The sequence below is a fragment of the Odocoileus virginianus genome, chromosome 10, assembly GCF_023699985.2.
Source record: "Odocoileus virginianus isolate 20LAN1187 ecotype Illinois chromosome 10, Ovbor_1.2, whole genome shotgun sequence".
NCBI lineage: Eukaryota > Metazoa > Chordata > Mammalia > Artiodactyla > Cervidae > Odocoileus > Odocoileus virginianus.
Window position 1 is genome coordinate 60182284 of NC_069683.1, and position 20096 is coordinate 60202379.

Consider the following 20096-nt stretch of genomic DNA (forward strand, 5'->3'; position numbering starts at 1 on the left):
CTATGAGGTCTGCTGACTTAGGTCTCCCCATGTCCACCAAATACAGTGCGGGCATTTCTGATAGCTGGATTACTATTGAAATCAATGCTATGGGAGTAGAAAAAGCAATATGCATTATTCTCTATTCTAGTATTTTATTGCCCATTGGCATGTTACTCTAAAATAAAGCAATTGAATGATCGTGGGATTCGAAAAATCCTTTTGTTGACACCCCAAATGCTGAAATTCCAAATATTTTTGATATTTAAGTCTGACAATCCCTAGGCAAGTGGTTAGTCATGGAGGTAAAATGGTGTATATACTGGAGATAAAGCTGAAGGAGAGGGGAGGCGAAAGAAGTTACCCTTGTCCTCTTACATGCTGTGTCAAGGATGGTCCAGGCCCACTGTGATTGGTTGAAACTAGCTCGTCTAACAGAGAAGATGAATGAACTGGTTTCCATGTAATCTGCTGGCAAACTAGAGGTATTTATCTCAGCCTGACCCATCCAGATCCTCCTCTAAGGAAATCTTCCTGCCTGTGGGCTCATTCTAAACAGCGATGCTCTATACTATGTGTCTGCTCCCTGTCTCACATGAGTAGACAGACCAAGGAGTAGGCACTTGGTGGAAAATAGCCATTCTGTGACCTGGCCAACCATCTGGATGGACTAGCTTAAGATGATGATCTGGGCCAATCAGTTCCTTTTCTGGGAAATTTGGCAATTGGAAACTAAAACACCAAGCCAGCTGGCAGCAAAGTCAGATTGTGAGAGGATGCCATGAACCAAAAGGAACCTAAAACTATGAAGGACAGAACAGATACTAAAGGTTGAGGAAGCAGGTTGGACAAGAAGGATGGAGGCAATGCACAGAAAGAAAGCGAAGTCACTAAGACACTGGCATTTATCTTGGCTGTTTCCAGTTCTGGTCCCTGCCATGTATCCTTGTGACAATCCACCCCCACACCACTCCACCCCCTCCCCCATCTAAACCTCCTTCCACCACTAATTTTGTGAAGTAACTTGAGTGTGCCTGTTTCTTTCAATCAAAAGAGATGGATTGAAATCATCTTCCTTCCCTTGCATGTCAAGTACTTACAAATATGAAGTATTAATCTTAGTTCTCATTAGCAAATGGATGTGAAAGTCTGACATTCAAAAGAAAGAACTAGAAGGCACTGAGCCAGAAAACCCCATTTTGGTTTTTGCACATAGAAAAAAATCTTCCAATGTACATTTCATTAAGAAAGTCTGCTCTTGAATTTTTAGGAACTTTTGTGCCTCTAGTTGTAGAATGAAGATCAGTAATCTATAACCTAAACTGCTTCTTTCCAAGTTTAACATCAGCGTGATTCTAAAGTCTCTACATGGTCAACTGCTCATGAAGAAACCTTTGAGAGATAAAGGCTTTCCCTCTTTCTCCTCTTTATCCTTCATTTAGACCTCATGCCTGCTGGCCCAGTTTAATGATTTTCTAGAGTTCTTGAACCAAAAAAGATTTTTTTTTTCTTTAAAAAGTAAAAATAAACAGAAATGAAAGTTAAATGTCTCTGAACATTTCCAAGAATTAAGTAGTGAGGAAAAAAATAAAGTAAAAGAGGGCAACTTTGAGTCAATTTGCAAAGTTAAAGATCACTATGGTGGTCTTTATGAAATAATGAAGGGGACCAAGTATGTAACTATGAACAGGTATAAATATTTTCATTTGACTCAATCTGCCAGATGAGGAATATGCCTGAACAAGTGATCTGTTACTGTAGGGCCAATCACTACCTTTGGAGGAACTCAAGCTCAACTCAGGTAGCCACGATAAATCTGGAATAGTCTTGGTTTCCATTCCTGTGCCTCACACGCTTTGTCTCTGCGGAAGCCACTACTTTTTCTCCCTTTTCTAAGTGTCTCCCTCCCCCTCCCTCCTCCCCTTCCCCATCCTTCTCCCTCCTCCCCCTTCCCTCCCCCTTTCTCCTCCTCCCCTCTTCTCCCTCCTCTTTTCTTCCCTCCCCTCCTCCTCCACTTCCTCTCCGTCCTCCCCATTCTTCTCCCTCCTCCCCCTTCCCTCCCCTCCTCCTCCACTTCCTCCCCGTCCTCCCCATTCTTCTCCCTCCTCCCCCTTCCCTCCCCTCCTCCTCCACTTCCTCCACGTCCTCCCCTCCGTCCCCCCCTCCTCTGCTTTCTCCTCCCCTTCCTCCTCCTCCTCTGTTCTGTCTTTCCTCTTCTTCTCTCTCTCTCTTTCTCTCTTACATTGGGTTTATTCTAATATAAACTCCGCCACCCTTGAACCCATTCTCTCTCTTGCAGGTACAATAGTTCTTGGGGTTTGCTAAGATCTTGGAAAATAAAGGAGATGCTTCACCTGACCAATGAGGTCCTCTCTGCCACACCTGTGGAAACGCTGTGGATGGGGAATTAAAGAAAGTGGTGCTCCCCCTGGGGCCATCCCAGAAGGACTGTGGTTGTGCTGGACTTGCTGTTGATGCAACAGCTCTACTGTTCTTTCTGTATATTCGAGACCTGTCACTTTGTATTTTCTTTCTCCAAGAAGACCCAAACATCTAGAGGTTCACATGTCTGGGGGGAACTGGAATGCCAAGGGATGGAGACAGTTGGAAATACATTATACCAGTGGAACTTCAGCTATGACCTGAGATGTGTTACCTAAGAGCTCTGTAAGGGAGAAATTGGAATTTTTTTTCTATCTTAATATTATATAATCTAGTCACTGTTGAAAAACCCTTCAAATTTCATTTTTTTTTAGTAATTACTGTGTAGAGCTTTTTGAGGATTAAATGAAAAAATTTATGTAAAGTGCATAGAACAGTGTCCCTCCAGTTATGAGCACTCAATAGATGTTAGCTATTATTATTACTTTTAAAAGTGTTCATACAGCAATAATATATTTGTTCAACTGCAATTGAAATTTATTTGTATTTTAATGTTTTGGGCTCCCTGGTGCCATTTACCACTGTATTTGATTTGAAAGGGCTCAAGTACTTGGTAACATGCAAGGTGGATCATCAAGCATCTTTACTGCAATTGTTTGCAAAATACATTTTGGTCTTCTATTAGTCTGTTCGGTCACATTATAAGATAGAGAATTCTGTGTCCGAGATCCTGTTGGAAAATGAAGAATCTAAGTGTCAGGAGAAATTAAATGACAACAATTGAATGACAACATTCTAACCTCTCTCTAGATGAAGAAAGACCATCTTCCCTGGAACTTGGGCTTGAATGTGAGGTATATGCATCCACACTGGAGTAGGAAGTGGCAACCCACTCCAGTACTCTTGCCTGAGAAATCCCATGGACAGAGGAGCCTGGCGGGCTACAGTAGTCCATGGTGGTTGCAAAGAATCAGACACGACTGAGTGATTAGACAATAATAACAGTGCATCCACAGACATGAATATATGCCTGTATGTGTCCTGCTCTCAACAAATTCTCTTTTTTTTCTTTTTTGGCCATGCTGTGCAGCTTGTGGGATCATATTTCCCCAACCAGGGATTGAACCCAGGCCCTCTGTAGTGGAATTGAGGAGTCCTAACTCCTGGACCACCAGGGAATTCCCAACAAATTATTTTTTCTAGAGTATGAAAAGGCAAAAAGCTAGAGCTAGTGAGTCAAAATCATTCCTTAAGCTTTTGACAGAAGAGCTGCAGCTTGTCAGTTAATGAAAAGGAAGTATTATTCCCATTTAAGAGCGATCTTTGCCTGCTAGCCTGTAGCTAATGATCAGTTTTGCTCTATAAGAGGCAACTAACTACCTTTAGGAATATGGAAAATATCACAAAAGATAACATGCCTGATACATTTTGTATGACTCTAGTAAGAAGCTAACCATACTATAAATAGGTCTGGTTTTTTTTAAATATAGGTCTGGGCTGAGAGGGTCTTCTGGGAAGTGTAAATGGGGAGGATATATAAAGCATGGACCAAGCCATGGGTTATTTCATCTTTGCCTTTTACAATTGCCCTCTGTTTATGGAAGTCTATTTATGAGTCTGCCTTGGTCATCAGGCAAATGCCGTATTTATTTCCTGGCTGTTTACAAAACCAAGGACCCAGGCTACAGGATATTTATACTGTTGTCTATCAGAGCATTCACTGGGAGAAGAGATAAGCAATTCATTTGCCAGAAATATTGTAGCCTGCAAAATAGGAGCACCCATGAAAGAAGTCACCACATTACCATGTCATGAGAAAATAAGTGTGTCTCTTGGATGATGTAGCTCATTTAGGTCGATTTCACCTTCCTCAGATATCATGTACATAATTTTTGCTTTTTCACTATAGTTCTCCGTTGCTTTGACAGGGACATCTCAGGTTGAAAGGCCCTGAAGCCAAGTCTGAGTTGGATCCTCCTGAGAACATCAAGGAGAGTTTTCTTCCCTTTTTTTTTTCCAAAGAACTGAGGAGTATATTTAGCCAGACAAACATAAGGTTCCAGATGTGGAGGATTACGAGGAGTGGTGAGATTTTTTTCTAGGTGGAAAAAGCAAAGGGAAGGCAGATGCTTGGGTGTGTGCAAGGGCTTATAGCCCTGGGGCTGCCCTAAAGAGCTTCCAGGTAAAGACCAGCCATGTGACCCCCAAGGCAGGACAAGGGCCTGGGGTGAAGAGCAGTTCCAGCCCCACCTGTGGGTTCCTCAGCTGGCTCAGCACCACCTCAGCTTTGTTCTATTTGCTCTTTGTCTTCAGGGCTTCACTGACATCATTTGACCCTATTTCTGAGTGAGATCAGGTTGATTCCTCAGAGCCCAAGGATCCCAATGCCATGTTAACCTTACCAACCTCAAGTCACCTCTGCTTCTCCAGAAACACATGCAACAAGGTCATTATGATTTCCCAGAGCCTTTTAATATCTCTTGCCTTTGGCGTGTCACTTATCTGACCTACTTCTGACTTTTCATGTGCCAGTGTCCCATCCCTTTAATTTCATCTGGCTCTTTTCTCCATCATCAGCCCTGCTTCCTGGCCCCTTTTCGCTAGAGCAAACCGCCAACCCCAGGGCTTTTGCTCTCCTATTCACATTCCCCTCAAAAGTCACCCAAAGTATCCTGGAAGCAAAGTAGAAGAGCTAATACTATTTTTGCAGTTGGAAGCCTCGAGATGACTTGGCTAAGCATGGCCTGTTTGCCAGCTGAAGTGCTTCCTGCTCTGGCCGGGGGAAGGTACTGTGGGATTTTGCCCAGGCACATTTTGGCCATCCTGTGTGTTATGCTGCCTGTGCTAAGTCGGCTATTGTTTTTCCTTGAGGAAAAGTGTTGGAGGCACGGGTGGAATTCGCATAACTAACCATTCAGGTTGTCTCTGGTACTGTCTAAGAACAGAATCTCAACTCCAGCCAAATACTCCCAAAAGCAAAGATCATTTGTCATAGACTGTAAGCCCCCTGAGAGCACACATTTCTGTCTGGGTTCTCTTCATTCCAGGCACATCTGTCTCTTAGCCTGTCCAGATACGTCTTTGTTAATTTGAATTCTTGCCTGGTGAAATTATTACTGTTGTACTCTAGTACTGTATTGCAGCAAGACTCTGCTCCATTAAATAGTGCAATATCAAATGAGTATGGCAGGGTAGATTTTAATATGCTAACTAATATACACAAAGGAGAAAAAGATCTCTGTATGTATCATGGGCTTTGAATGAACATGAGCTTCTGAAGTCTGTAGATATCTTTCAGAGAACAGGACTGAAAATGGGGCAGAAATATAATAAATTTTAAGGAGCGTCTTGAACATGAAAGACAGTTGATAAAGTTAAGCTTTTTAATTATAAAAATATGAAATTGATAGAGTTCCCTGCTTATTTGAAACACCAAGTTTTCCTAGGGCCTTAGTATTGCTACTTCCCAAAAAAGGAGGGGGGTGTGTGTTTATACTAGGTAAAATTCCCTCCAGTTCTAAAAAGTTGAGAGACTATAATTATAAATGATCAAAAATCATTAAAAAAATAAATAAAACTGATGTCTTTATTATCTCTCGGGGGAATGAGTCTGCTGCTGCTGCTGCTAAGTTGCTTCAGTCATGTCCGACTCTGTGCAACCCCATGGACTGCAGCCGACCAGCCTCCTCCATCCATGGGATTTTCCAGGCAAGAGTACTGGAGTGGGTTGCCATAGCCTTCTCCAGGAATGAGTCTAGCCCTAGAAGAAAAAACTTGAAATAACCTGAAGTCTATGGTTGTACTCTTTTGTGTATTTGAATTCCTTAAACTGTGTACAAAAATTTTTTTCCCTTGAGGAACAAGAATCCATAGTTTTCATCCAATTCCCAAGGCAGTTTGAGACCCCCTAAACTTTATAAGCTACTGGATTATAACATTTTAGATTGTTTCCTTATAAGGCTTGAAGTAACCCTTTCTGTCTGTCAGGCATTATGGTATACATTTTATATGTATTTCCTCATTTAACCCTAACTTTGCGAGACTGCTGCTTTTCTGAGAAATTAACTTTTTCAAAGACTTACAGCTGATAACTGGTGAAGCTGAGACAGCTACCCAGGCTGAACCAGGGTGTCAGGCTTTAATTCATTATATAGAACTACTTTCTTTTTGGGAGACAGAACATCTTCTGCAAACCAGAGCCTTTTCATTCTTAGCCATTATTTTCCCTGTAATTCATCTTTTATACCTATATAATAACTGCTTTCTGAACACCCTAATGCCTTTATACACCCAGGAAGCATTTCTCTGTAGAACCAACCTTCTAAAGCACTGAAGCAACCCTCTCCAGACCTCTCACCTCCGTTTTCTTCCATTGTACAACCAGGGCAGTAAGCATAATTTTGCCTTAACCATCTATTCTAGGCTCAAGTCTGGCCACGTGGCACTAATGGACAACCCATACATTTGGAGAGACTCCAAGAAATCCATCCCAAGCCCTGAATGGTCCTGGCCCCGTTCCAGAATTTTACTAACTTTCCACAAATTGTGATTCCAGACACGTTCATACCTTGGCCCCCAGGATAATGGAAGCCACAAAAGAGACAGAAATTAAAATGTCAGCCCAGCTGGGCCCACAGTGTGGGCCAGTAATTACAATGGAACCCTTTGCCTCTTCGATCACCTGAGTGGAGCACATCTGTGCCTCCTGCAAAAAAGGATAACAGAGTAACTCAGAGCAGTTTTTTTTAAAGATATCCCTTAACTCAGTGTAAGTATAGTGCGCCAATTAACAGTGGCAACTAAGGTTTTAATAAACCACAGGAAAATTTTTAAAAGCAAGGTGAGAAGCAGAGATCAGTCTTCTGATGAGCTTTGTAATTCAGTGACCACCGTCATCACTCAAGACCTAAATTACCCGAAATGTGTCACCAAGGCCTCAGCAGCAAGTAAAAGAAAGCGTTGTTATTCTCTGCCTGAGAAAGTCGTTACCGCCCAGCCCTTTCAGCTACAGCAGATTCTGAAGGACGAGTTGTATGGCACGTCACTACGGACAGAGAAAAGGATGTCCACAGCCAAGGGGACACCTGAGAGGTCATATACTCTGTGGGATCATGATAGAAGTTCAAAACATTAGCCTGAGAAAGGTAGGTGAAACTGACCAAGTGTGAAGTGTGGGAGGCACAAGGGACTAAATGGTGTGGGAATCAGGACATTGGCTATCTCCTCACTTTCTCCTTTTTTTAAAAAAGACTTTTTTATAGACCCAGCCACCGATAGGAGTGGCTCATTTCGCATGAAGTGATCTGTTGTTTTCTATGCCCTGAAGGTGCTGATTTCCAGAGTTTGTGATGTTACATCCATGAGTTTTTCCAGCTTTGAAACTGAGCGCTCCAAGAACTTGGATCCCTTTTCTTCGGCTGCCATGCCAGGGAAACACTGAGATGACTTCGGCCAAAATGACCTTTCTGCCAGTTTATATCCTAATCCAGAGAGGCAGCCGGTTGTGTCACCAAAGGAAACTGATGTTTGGTCATGAAGGAGTGTGATAAAACTTTCCCTCTATCTCTTTCTCTTTCAATATAACAAGATGGAGATGGGTTGTTTTCTTAAAGTGCCTGTCACCTACTTTTTGATTGTTACTTTACTTGGCTGCTTTCTCCAAAGCAAGACTACAGGTTTCATGAGGACAGTTTTTCCCCCTCAACCTATCTTCAATACAATAACAACATTGCTTTTTTTTTTTTTGGTGAAACGAATAAAGAAAATCTTCTGGTCTATGTTATGTGAATAGTGACATCTTTTCAGGGTATTAAAATATGGGTTGAAATGCTCAACCAGTGGTTGTCAGCTGAGTTTATGTTATGGGTGAATGTAATAGTGAATGCACTTACAAGTTCTAGAACAGGGACAACGACAGCGCAGTTACAGGTTCTAGAATGCACAACAAGCTCAGGCTGTGGTGGCTAAGTGCTATTTTTGCCCTCCAGCTCTTACTTTGCCTTCAGGTAACTCTTGGCCAGTGTTAGCCTTGGAAATCGCCCCCTCCTTCATCCTCAGTCCCGTCCTGTTCTCCTCCGTAGGTGTGCTGGGTCCTGCGTGGGAGGTGGTCCTCTGTGCCGCAGAGAGCCGCCTTCCGGGGGCCACCGGGCTTTGTTCAGTCACGGCCCCAGCTGGTCTTGTCAGTGGAGCGGGTCCTGTCTTTGCTTTGGTGAGAAGTGAGTGCAGTTCTGAGTTCCTCTACACTGAAGCCAACACAGGGGAAACTGGGGGGTGGTGAGATCGTGGGGGAGAGAGAGTCCTGATGACATTATTGGAGACAATAAACTACCCACAACTTAGCTCCCTGGTGCCTCAGATGGTAAAGAATCTGTGGGAGACCTGGGGTCAATCCCTGGGTTGGAAAGATCCCCTGGAAAAGGGCATGGCAACCCACTCCAGTGTTCCTGCCTGCAGAATCCCATGGACAGAGGAGCCTGGAAGGCTACAGTCCATGGGATCACAAAGTCGGACAGGATTGGGCAACTAACATACACATCCACAACTTAACATTTTTTCCTGTCATTTGCCACAAAAATAACTCTAACTTGGTCCAGAGACTTTGTTGTATTATTTTGTTTTTATTTTTGTAAAAGAAAGATAAACATTTAGATGGCTCCCAAAGGAAGTACAATTTGGCACATCTTGGTCTTGTTAGGAAATTCATTATTTTCTTGGACAGAAACCTCTGCCTCAGATATAATGTTGGAGCCTCTGGAACTACAGGTGACTCAAGATGCATGTACACTCTTCTACCTGAAAGCTCCATATGAGGAGAGCTATTATGACTCATTTGTTCACTCATTCAGTAAATAGTTATTGAGCACCTACTGTGTGTGGCCACATCTTTTCTTTAGGATTTATGTTTAGATTTTTCTTTGAATTGTTTCTAACATCACAGGGATTCTGGCAATGCTGGAGCTCCTTCCTTAGAAGGAAGGCTCCCCTTTAAAATGTAGCATCTGGAGCAAAGCATGACATCATCCATTCATATATTTTACACATGACTTAAGTGTCAACTGTATGCCAGGTGTGAGGGTAACAGTGAATGAGGGACAGTTGTGTGCTCAAAGGACTCACCACCTAGAAAGAGGAGTGCATGCATGCGTTCTAAGTCACTTCAGTATTGTCTGACTCTTTGCAACCCTATGGACTGCAGCCTGCCAGGTTCCTCTGTCTGTGGGATTCTCTTGACCCAGGGCTCAAACCCAAGTATCTTATGTCTCCTTCATTGGTGGGCAGATTCTTTACCACTAACTTCACCTGGGAAGCCCCTACAAAGAGGAGGCTGCCCTGTAAATAAGATAGGGAGCTACAGTGAAACCCAAACTGTAATAGGGAAGAGCAAATTATTTTAACCTTTGTATTCTATTGCTTTTGCTACAGGTTACTCACTAAAGAAGAGCTTCCCAGGTGGTGCTAGTGGTAAAGAACCCGCCTGCCAATACAGGAGATGTAAGAGACTTGGGTTCAATCCCTGGGTCAGGAAGATCTCCTGGAGGAGGGCATGGCAACCTACTCCAGTATTCTTGACGGGAGAATCCCACAGATAGAGGAGCCTGGTGGGCTACAGTCCACAGGGTCACACAGCGTCAGACACAACTGAAGCAACTTAGCATGCGCACACACCATCAGTAAAGGGATGTTGCCTATAGCTTAAAGTATACATAATGACCCACATGTAGGACCCCTGCCTCCCGTGTAATGAGCACTAAGCTCAAATACCTTTGTTTAGCCCACAGGAAGCTTCCTGACCAGACCCACCTGCAAATGGCTGCAGGAAGGAAGAAATGAACACATCTCAGATCCAGGATTTTATCCCATCCATTCTAGTATCAAGGAAGCTTGAATTTAACTCAGGAAAGATGGTTCTTTGGGACATTAGTCCACCATCTTCTTGGCCTGCCAACTTTCTGAATGAAGTCCTGATTTCTTGTCCCAACGACTTGTCTCTTGATTTGTTGGCCTGTTGTGCAGTGAGCAGTATGAGCTTGGATTTGGTGAGGGAACTGCCAGTCTTCCTTGGAGAGGGGAATCCTCGGAAATGCTTCCCACCCAGGGGAAGTAAGTCAGAGTGTGCATGTGGACATCTGATAGGCAGTTGGAGTTGGGGGATAGTCTTGTAGGGAGAGTCAGCAGCCTGAGTAAAAGTAGGGAGGAATGAAACAGCCTAGTAAGTTCCAGGAACTGCAAAGGCTTTGATTGGGCAGGAGTGTGGGGTGGGAGAGCACCCTACAAAAGAGTTAGGGCCAGAAAACTCAGCAGGGTAGAGCCTTGAAAGCCACAGTGAGGAGCTTGGATTTTTTCCCCTACAAGGCAACAAGGAATCTGAGGTGTAAATATCATCTATAGAAAGATGCCTTCAAGCTGTATGAGCCAGGTGTTGGACCTCCAGGAAACTGAGGCGGGAAGAGCAGCTGGGAGATCAGATCATCTGGATAAGAGATGTGAAAGGATTCCAATAAGGCAATAGCTGTGAGGATGGAAAGAAGGGGATGTACTGCAAGCAGAGAGGACACACAGGCAAGCAGTGTAGCAGGACTTGGCTGCTCAAAGTGGGTCAGAGGACCCATAGCATCAGCATCCATTAGAAGAAAAGCAGATTCTCAGGTCCCACCCTAGACCTACTGGAGAATGATCTGCAGCTTAGCAAGATCCCTCAGGGCATTGACTCACAGACACACTCAAGCTTGAAACACTCTGATCTGGGTACTGGGGATTCAGTGGGTGAAGACACAAGGCAGCTGAGATCCTTGCCCTCATTAACACTGCATGGTGATGATAAGTACCAGAAAGGAGACATATCAGGAACCGAGACACACCCTGGGCTCAGGGCTCAGGGGAGGTTTTCCCATGTAGGTATCAATGACAAATCATGGTGAACCAGGAGGAGCAAGTGGAACGTGGGTTCGTGTGAGGGGTTGGGGAGAAGTCTCCCATCAGAAGCTGGCACATGTTCAGGCTGGAAGGGACTCCAGGGCCTTGGAGGAAAGAGCTGGGGCAGCACATGAGGAAGAAGGAGGGTCCAGGGAGGTGGGGCTGGAAGTCAGCGGGGATCAGGTCAGCTGCTCAATCATGCGGATGAGGCTGATTTTCACTGGAGAAGAAGAAATCTGGAGGAGAAAGCCCAGAGCTGTATCAGGAAGGTGGTATGTAGGAGGAGAGTTGATAGCCTACCCTGATGGTCTGACCAAAGCCCCTTGGTTCAGGAAGCCTATTGCTTTGGGCTTCCTTAGTTTTGACCCCAGTTAAGAAAGCTTTATGTAGCACACGCTCTGTATTAAGCCTTATGTGAAGCAAGGGAGGGCTATTCAGTGTTTGAGATGTGATTCCTGCCCTCAAGGGTACCACAGTTTAGTAATGATACTTTGCTTTATTAAAGCAGCTTAAAGTCAAACCAAGAACTTCTGGTTAATCACTCCTCAGGTCTTCCCACACAGGCTGCTTCTGAGACAGCTTTCCCTCTTTCTGTTCTTATATATTTTTTATACAAAATTTTACATTTTTCTTGATTTCAGGCCATCCTCCCAAACTGCAATATCTTTTTAAATCTTGCTTCAGTCATCAGTTTTTCAGCTCTCTCCCAACTTTATGCCACATGCAGAACTGATGAACATATCCTTTAAAAAAAAAAATTAAGATGCTATGTTAAAAATTGGTGACAGATGTCACCTGCCCTTAAGCTTCTTAGCATGGTCATATTAGAGTGTCCTTTCTGAGTGATTATTGATAAGTTGATCAATACATGTTGGGCACCATATAGTATTTTTTTCCCCCTGGGAAGAGTCTCTCTGTCTTACAGCTAGAGATAAATGCACTCTTTATGGGAACCCACAGCATTGGTGAATACCAGTGTTACAGTATTTGTAACATTGCATTTTAATTTTGTTACCTCTCTGACCATCAGTATGGGGCTATTTTACTCATCACCCTATTCCCAACACTGAGCACAGTGTGTTGCATATGGTGGGCACTCAATACACACTTTATTCAGTGACTTAGCCTGCATAAAATATTTTATGAATTTGCAGAAACAGCTAGGCTATTTGATACATTTCCAGGATTGAAATATAAAGCTTAGCCCTCCAGACCTTTCCCAGGTCTGTGGCCAGCTTAGCTCTATGTGGGTCAGTAACAAGGCCTCACATTGATTCCCCAGAGTTGGCACCACAGTACCATACCCTTTGCTTTCTGGAACATTTCCTGGTATTTCATAAAACTTTTTAGTGTCTTCAGCTTATCCTAGAGATTCTGCAAGTGATGCAGTGAAATCTGGAGAAAAGAGATGTGTAACCACTTCTACACATAACTGATCCCCCAGTTTCATGGACAGGGTACGTCAGCCCCATACTGAGAGTTAGATAGGTAACAAAATGAAAACACAATGTCACACGTATTGTGAAATGAGGATTCACAAGTGCTAGGCATTCTTGTAAAGAGTACACTCACCTCTAGCCACAAAACAGGAAGACTCTAGGAAAAAAAATACCATATGGTACCCAATATATTGGCTGGATTTTGCCAATAGAACTCTGCTTAATGGATATACCAAATATAATAACAGCCATGATTTAAGCTGGCAAAAGTCATTAATAACAACAATCAAAAAATCCTTCTTTTTTGATGTTAATCATATGGACATATTTCTAGTTTTTCCTATTATCCCTACATGTTTCACTATTTTGTCTGGCCATGCTGCACAGTTTGAAAGATCTTAGTTTCCCAACTATGGATCAAACCCAGGGCCTGGCAGTAAGAACACTGAATCCTAACCACTGGACCACCAGGGAATTTCCATTTGTGTTTTTTTAACCCTGGGATACTACAGATAGCTCATTTTTGAAATTTGTTTTCATTAATACCTTGATTGTTTTCTTCTTGTGTCTGAATTTCTGTCAGTTTGACAAAAATACTTGGCAACCTCTTGTTGGGAATGTAAACTGGTACAGCCTCTGTGGAAAACAGTATGGAGGTTTCTCAGAAAACTAAAAATAGAACTACCATATGATCCAGCAATTCATCTCCTGGGTATATACTCCCTGCTCCCCCCAAAATAAAACCCCAAAACACTATTTTACAAAGATACATGCACACCAGTGTTCATAACATCACTGTTTACAATAGCCAAGATATGGAAGTAACCTAATGTCATTCATCAACAGATGAATGGATAAAGAATGGAGATACACACACACACACACACACACACACATATATATACACACATGTACACACACAATGGAATATTATTCAGACATAAAAAAGAATGAAATTTTGCCATTTGCAGCGACATGGATGGACTTAAGAGGGCATTATGCTAAGTGAGCTAAGTCAGACAGAAAAAGACAAAATACTGTATGATATCACTTATACATGGAATCTGAAAAATAAAACACACTCAACAATGAAGCAGACTCACAGATACAGAGAACAAACTAGCCGTTACCAGTGGGGAGAGGAGGATACAAACTATTAGGTCTAAGATAAGCTACAAAGCTATATGGAGAATATAGCCAATATTTTGTAATAACTGTAAACAGGGTATAATCTTTAAAAATGGTATAAAAAATACTTGGTAACTTTTGTTGGGAATTTTCTACATTCCACACCCCGGTTCTGCAATATGAATTTCACAGGCATTACTTTATTTAATCTTTATTTACAAGACGTATGCATATGACTATCCTTGATTAATTTTAAAAAAATAACACAAATGGGGGAGATTAAATTGCCTATCTCTAGTCTTTTCCATTCTATTGTTTTCCTCTATTTGTTTGCATTGATAGTTGAGGAAGGCTTTCTTATCTCTCCTAGCTATTCTTTGGAACTCTACATGCAGATGGGTATATCTTTCCTTTTCTCCTTTGCTTTTCACTTCCCTTCTTTTCACAGCTATTTTAAGGCCTCCTCAGACAGCCAGTTTGCTTTTTTGCATTTCTTTTCCTTGGGGACAGTCTTGATGCCTGTCTCTTGTACAATGTCATGAACCTCATCCATAGTTCATCAGGCACTCTGTCTATCAGATCTAGTCCCTTAAATCTATTTCTCACTTCCACTGTATAGTCATAAGGGATTTGATTTAGGTCATACATGAATGGTCTAGTGGTTTCCCCCACTTTCTTTAATTTCAGTCTGAATTTGGCAATAAGGAGTTCATGATCTGAGCCACAGTCAGCTCCTGGTCTTGTTTTTACTGACTGTATAGAGCTTCTCCATCTTTGGCTGCAAAGAATATAATCAATCTGATTTAGGTGTTGACCATCTGGTGATGTCCATGTGTAGAGTCTTCTCTTGTGTTGTTGGAAGAGAGTGGTTGCTATGACCAGTGCGTTCTCTTGGCAGAACTCTGTTAGCCTTTGTCCTGCTTCATTCTGTTCTCCAAGAAATGGTGGGGACCTAATGGAAGCAGAAGATATTAAGAAGAGGTGGCAAGAATACACAGAAGAACTGTACAAAAAGATCTTCATGACCCAGATAATCACGATGGTGTGATCACTCACCTAGAGCCAGACATCCTGGAATGTGAAGTCAAGTGGGCCTTAGGAAGCATCACTATGAACAGAGCTAGTGGAAGTTATGGAATTCCAGTTGAGCTATTTCAAATCCTGAAAGATGATGCTGTGAAAGTGCTGCACTCAATATATCAGCAAATTTGGAAAACTCAGCAGTGGCCACAGGACTGAAAAAGGTCAGTTTTCCTTTCAATCCCAAAGAAAGACAATGCCAAAGAATGCTCAAACTACCCCACAATTGCACTCATCTCACACGCTAGTAAAGTAATGCTCAAAATTCTGCAAGCCAGGCTTCAGCAATATGTGAACCGTGAACTTCCAGATGTTCAAGCTGATTTTAGAAAAGGCAGAGGAACCAGAGATCAAATTGCCAACACCCGTTGGGTCATCGAAAAAGCAAGAGAGTTCCAGAAAAACATCTATTTCTGCTTTATTGACTATGTCAAAGCCTTTGACTGTGTGGATCACAATAAACTGTGGAAAATTCTGAAAGAGATGGGAATACCAGACCACCTGACCTGCCTCTTGAGAAATCTGTATGCAGGTCAGGAAGCAACAGTTAGAACTGGACATGGAACAACAGACTGGTTCCAAATAGGAAAAGGAGTACGTCAAGGCTGTATATTGTCACCCTGCATATTTAACTTATATGCAGAGTACATCATGAGAAATGCTGGGCTGGATGAAGCACAAGCTGGAATCAAGATTGTCGGGAGAAATATCAATAACCTCAGATGTGCAGATGACACCACCCTTATGGCAGAAAGTGAAGAAGAACTAAAGAACTTATTGATGAAAGTGAAAGAGGCGAGTGAAAATGTTGGCTTAAAGCTCAACATTCAGAAAACTAAGATCATGGCATCCAGTCCCACCACTTCATGGCAAATAGATGGGGAAACAGTGGAAACCATGGCTGACTTTATTTTTTGGGGCTCCAAAATCACTGCAGATGGTGATTGCAGCCATGAAATTAAAAGATGCTTACTCCTTGGAAGGAAAGTTATGACCAAACTAGACAGCATATTAAAAAGCAGAGACATTACTTTGTCAACAAAGGTCCATATAGTCAAGGCTATTATTTTTCCAGTAATCATGTATGGATGTGAGAGTTGGACTATAAAGAAAGCTGAGCACTGAAGACTTGATGCTTTTGTACTGTGATGTTGGAGAAGACTCTTGAAAGTCCCTTGGACCGCAAGGAGATCCAATCAGTCCATCCTAAAGGAGATCAGTCCAGGGTGTTCAATGGAAGGACTGATGTTGAAGCTGAAACTCCAATATTTTGGCCACCTTATGGGAAGAACTGACTCATTGGAAAAAAACCCTGATGCTGGGAAAGACTGAGGTCAGGAGACGGGGACAACTGAGGATGAGATGGTTGGATGACATCACCGACTCAATGGACATGGGTTTGGGTGGACTCCAGGAGTTGGTGATGGATAGGGAGGCCTGGCATGCTGCAGTTCATGGGGTCCCAAAGAGTTGGACACGACTGAGTGACTGAACTGAACTGAAATTGCCTATACTCATTTATATTGGTTTCTGTCCCTCCTCCCAGGCTTCTGGTGTGTGCAGAGCTGAAGTCTGAATGAGGCTTAATTCCGGGACTCAGACTCTTAACCCAGCACACACAATTTTGCAAAGGGCCCAGAGAGCTTAGAATGCTGTGCTAGAAGTGCCCTTTGAGAATGTCTAGCTTAGAGCATTATACTTGTGGACCTGATTCTGTCACTTTCTGGGCAAAATGACTCTCCCAACAGAGAGTGAAAGGCTGAGTCGGGATGGGAGGAGTGGGTGAAGGGGGAGGGGATGACTCTAACTCCTAGGATCCCAAGAGAGGACTTTCATGTTCAAAGCTCTGGAACTGAATGGATATAATACAAATCTTTAACCTACATAAATGTATTACACTTCATCAACAAAATATTCGTTGAATAATTAAGTGAGGTTGGAATCACATTTTAGCTCTAACCACCATATAACTAGCTATGTGGCCGTAGTATTTAGAGGAACTAAAGAGCCTCCTGATGAGAGTGAAGGAGGAGAGTGAAAGAGCTGGCTTATGACTAAATATTAAAAAAACTAAGATCATGGCATCTGGCCCCATTCCTGCATGGCAGATAGAGGGGGAAACGGCAGAAGTAGTGAGAGATTTCCTCTTCTTGGGCTTCAAAATCACTGTGGACAGTGACTGCAGTCATGAAATCAGAGGACAATTGCTTCTTGGCAGGAAAGCGACGACAAACCTAGACGGTGTGTTGAAAAGCAGAGGCATTACTTTGCTGACAAAGGTCTGTATAGTCAAGGCGGTCAGGTCCAGTTGTGAGAGCTGGACTGTAAACAAGGCAGAATGCCGAAGAATTGATGCCTTCAAACTGTGGTGCTGGAGAAGACTTCTGAAAGTCCCTCGGAGAGCAAGGAGATCAAAGCAGTCAGTCTTGAGGGAGATCAACCCTAAATATTCACTGGAAAGACTGATGCTGAAGCTGAAACTCCAGTATTTTGGTCACCTGATGCGCACAGCCAACTCATTGGAAAAGTCCCTGATGCTAGGAAAGATTGAGTGCAGAAGGAGAAAAGGGTGTCAGAGGATGAGATGGCTGGATGGCATCACTGATGCAATGAACACGAACTTGGGAAAACTCCAGGACATGGTGAGGAAACAGGGAAGCCTAGCATGCTGCAGTCCATGGCGTTGCAGAGTTGGACACAACTGAGCAACTGAATAACAACAATTTATTACTTCAGCAAGAAAATTTTCATTGAATAATTAAGTGAGGTTGGAATCACATTTTAGCTTTACCATATAACTAGCTTTGTAGCCATAGCATTCCTCCACCCCCGCCCCCACCACCCCCAACATCTGCTGAGTCTTAACTGTGCATTTTTAAAGACATACATTTCGGGCAAAAGGACAGCAGAAGTGAAGGTGTGATGTGTTCATGGAACAGAGAGGGGAGATCTGGATGTAAGAACTGTCTTGATTCACTCTGGAGAGTCCGTAAGAGTGAAATGCTGTTTTTTCAATATGAAAAATTATTCATTACTTTAAAATAACACACCAAGACAAAAATCAATAGTTTTGTACCTCCACAGGCAGTGAAAGCGTGAACATCTGAGCAGCGTGAAACGAAAACAGTTTCTGAGAGAGCATTTTGCTGAAATTGAGAGTGACGTGTGTGTATCAGTCATACACAGCAAGCAAGAGACAGGAAGATGGAGGAGGACACACAGCCCCACAGTGTCCCCAAAAGGAGAGAAGGCAACTCTTGGAAAATGATGGGAGCACGCAAAGTCCATGCAATCAGCCGTGTCAATTGTGAAACATAAGTCCTCATGCTACGTGTTTGGAGGCTGCAGCCACAAAGATCAAGAGAGAAGATTAAAAACCTACACTTTCACGTCTGAGTCATCTGTGCCCCTCACCCCCACAATTCCCTCCTCCAACATTTTCATCTGTCTTTTGTTGAAGGATTCACTCTCACTGAAAAATAAGGATGGGTGAGGCAGAATTTTCACCTGAGCAAATCAGATGTGGTTTGGCTCCACGGCAGGACTCCATGTTTTACTGGTTTGCTTATGTAAAAGTAACTGGGGGAAGCTGAACTATTTCAAACGGGTATGAAAAGTTGAAGAGAGAAGGTTTTGGAGCAATGAATGAGATGAAAGAGAAATCTGTGCCAGGCAAACTGAAAGCCAAGCAAAGGGCAGTTAATCATCCCAGCTGGAGATGGACAAGAGAAGTCCAGTGTCTCTTTAGAGATGAAGAAGAGCCCCACTTGTCAGGGCAAAAGCGTCTCTGACATCTAAGTGCCTGAGCGGGGTACTAAGCCTGCTATTTCTGCTCTGTCAAAGTCATTCTATTAAAAGTTAAAATAAGCCTGCAACTAGAGAATCTTACCCCTTATAGAAGCCTTATGTAATGTATGCAAATGTGCATCTAAATTATTAGCTTTCTATTTTTTTCCCGTTCAAAGCTGCACTTAATAAGTAAAAGCCTGTGAAAGCCTAGAGATTTCTAAAATAAAGTGTATCTAAGAACATCTTTAAGGAAAACTCTTGAGAGCTAGCAAGAGATCTAGGAGAAAAGGCCCTGTATGAAGAGAGGGGATTGCTGGGTCCTGGCACTGGTTTAGCCCCTTACTATGCACTGGCTTTTGCAAACCATTTAAATTCCCAGGACCAAAAGAGGCTACGTCTGAGTGGGAAGAACTAGAAACAAGGATCCGAAAGTCTGGGTTTGAGTCCTCACCTTGTCATGTATGGGCTATGGAGCTGACAAAGAATGTAACATTTGGAAACTTGTTTCCTAATCTATCAAATAGAGGAAGTAATAGAACCCAATGGCTGAGTGGGTAAACAAGCCGCCTGCAATGCAGGAGATACAGGAGACACTGGTTTCATACCTAGGTGGGGAAGATCCCCTGGAGGAGGACAATGGCAATCCACTCAGTATTCTTGCCTAAAAAATCACTTGGACGGAGGAGCCTGATGGGCTAACAATCCAAAGGGTCGCAAAGAGTCAGACACAATTGAGCACGCACACAGGCACAACAGTACCTCATTCATGGGATTGCCGTGATGGACAGTGTACATAAAAGGGGCTTTGCAAACTCTAAAGGGCAAGAGACAAGTGAGCCTTCATCTCCCTTGGTTATCTGTGCCTCACAGAATACTAGGAGAAAAAATGAAAACTAGAAAGGGTTTATTATAGACAGTCCAAAGCACTACTTCACAATCATTATAGCGAGTAAGGACATACTTCAAATCTGTTGATAAATGGAAACGTAAACCAGTCAGAAAGCCAGCCTCAACTGGGACATGTTTAAAACACCTTCCACTTACACTCAAAGGAAAACGGTGTTCTAGAGGGTGCTGGGGGTTGGGTGGCTTGGAGGAGGCAGCGCCACACAAAAGAGGTGGCGAGATGGCGGGGCATGGGGAAGCACGCTGTCGTCTAAGAGGCCTAAGGGAGCTGGAACGATCGCACAAAAAGGAGGTCTTCTAATTCCGTTTGAGCTGTAATCTGATTTCACGCTGGGTACACCGTCCCCTCCAAGTCAGCGCTGAGGGCGGTGCGGCAGAAGTTTTCCACCCAGCAACAGGATGACGTCAGCGGCCAGGAGGCCCGCCAATCAGGAGGCGGCATGAATCAGAGCGCGCTGGGGTTCTGCTCAACGGTCTCCT

General features: G+C 43.1%; 2 long non-coding RNA genes across 2 annotated transcripts in view; one reads left to right on the forward strand and one right to left on the reverse strand.

Annotated features, from left to right (window-relative positions):
• LOC139037200 (uncharacterized) overlaps window positions 1-8156 on the forward strand; it is an 18304-nt gene extending 10148 nt beyond the window's left edge. The window contains exons 2-3 of the long non-coding RNA XR_011490059.1: window positions 6784-7505; window positions 7688-8156. This is a non-coding gene — a long non-coding RNA (uncharacterized lncRNA). The remainder of the gene's footprint in view (window positions 1-6783; window positions 7506-7687) is intronic.
• A 3697-nt stretch (window positions 8157-11853) lies between these two features.
• Window positions 11854-20091, reverse strand: LOC110132293 (uncharacterized). Its single transcript, XR_011489818.1, has 3 exons — window positions 19755-20091; window positions 13260-13349; window positions 11854-12017 (listed from the first exon to the last, which is right to left on the reverse strand). It is a non-coding gene; the product is annotated as an uncharacterized lncRNA (long non-coding RNA).
• Between the last annotated feature and the right edge of the window lie 5 nt (window positions 20092-20096).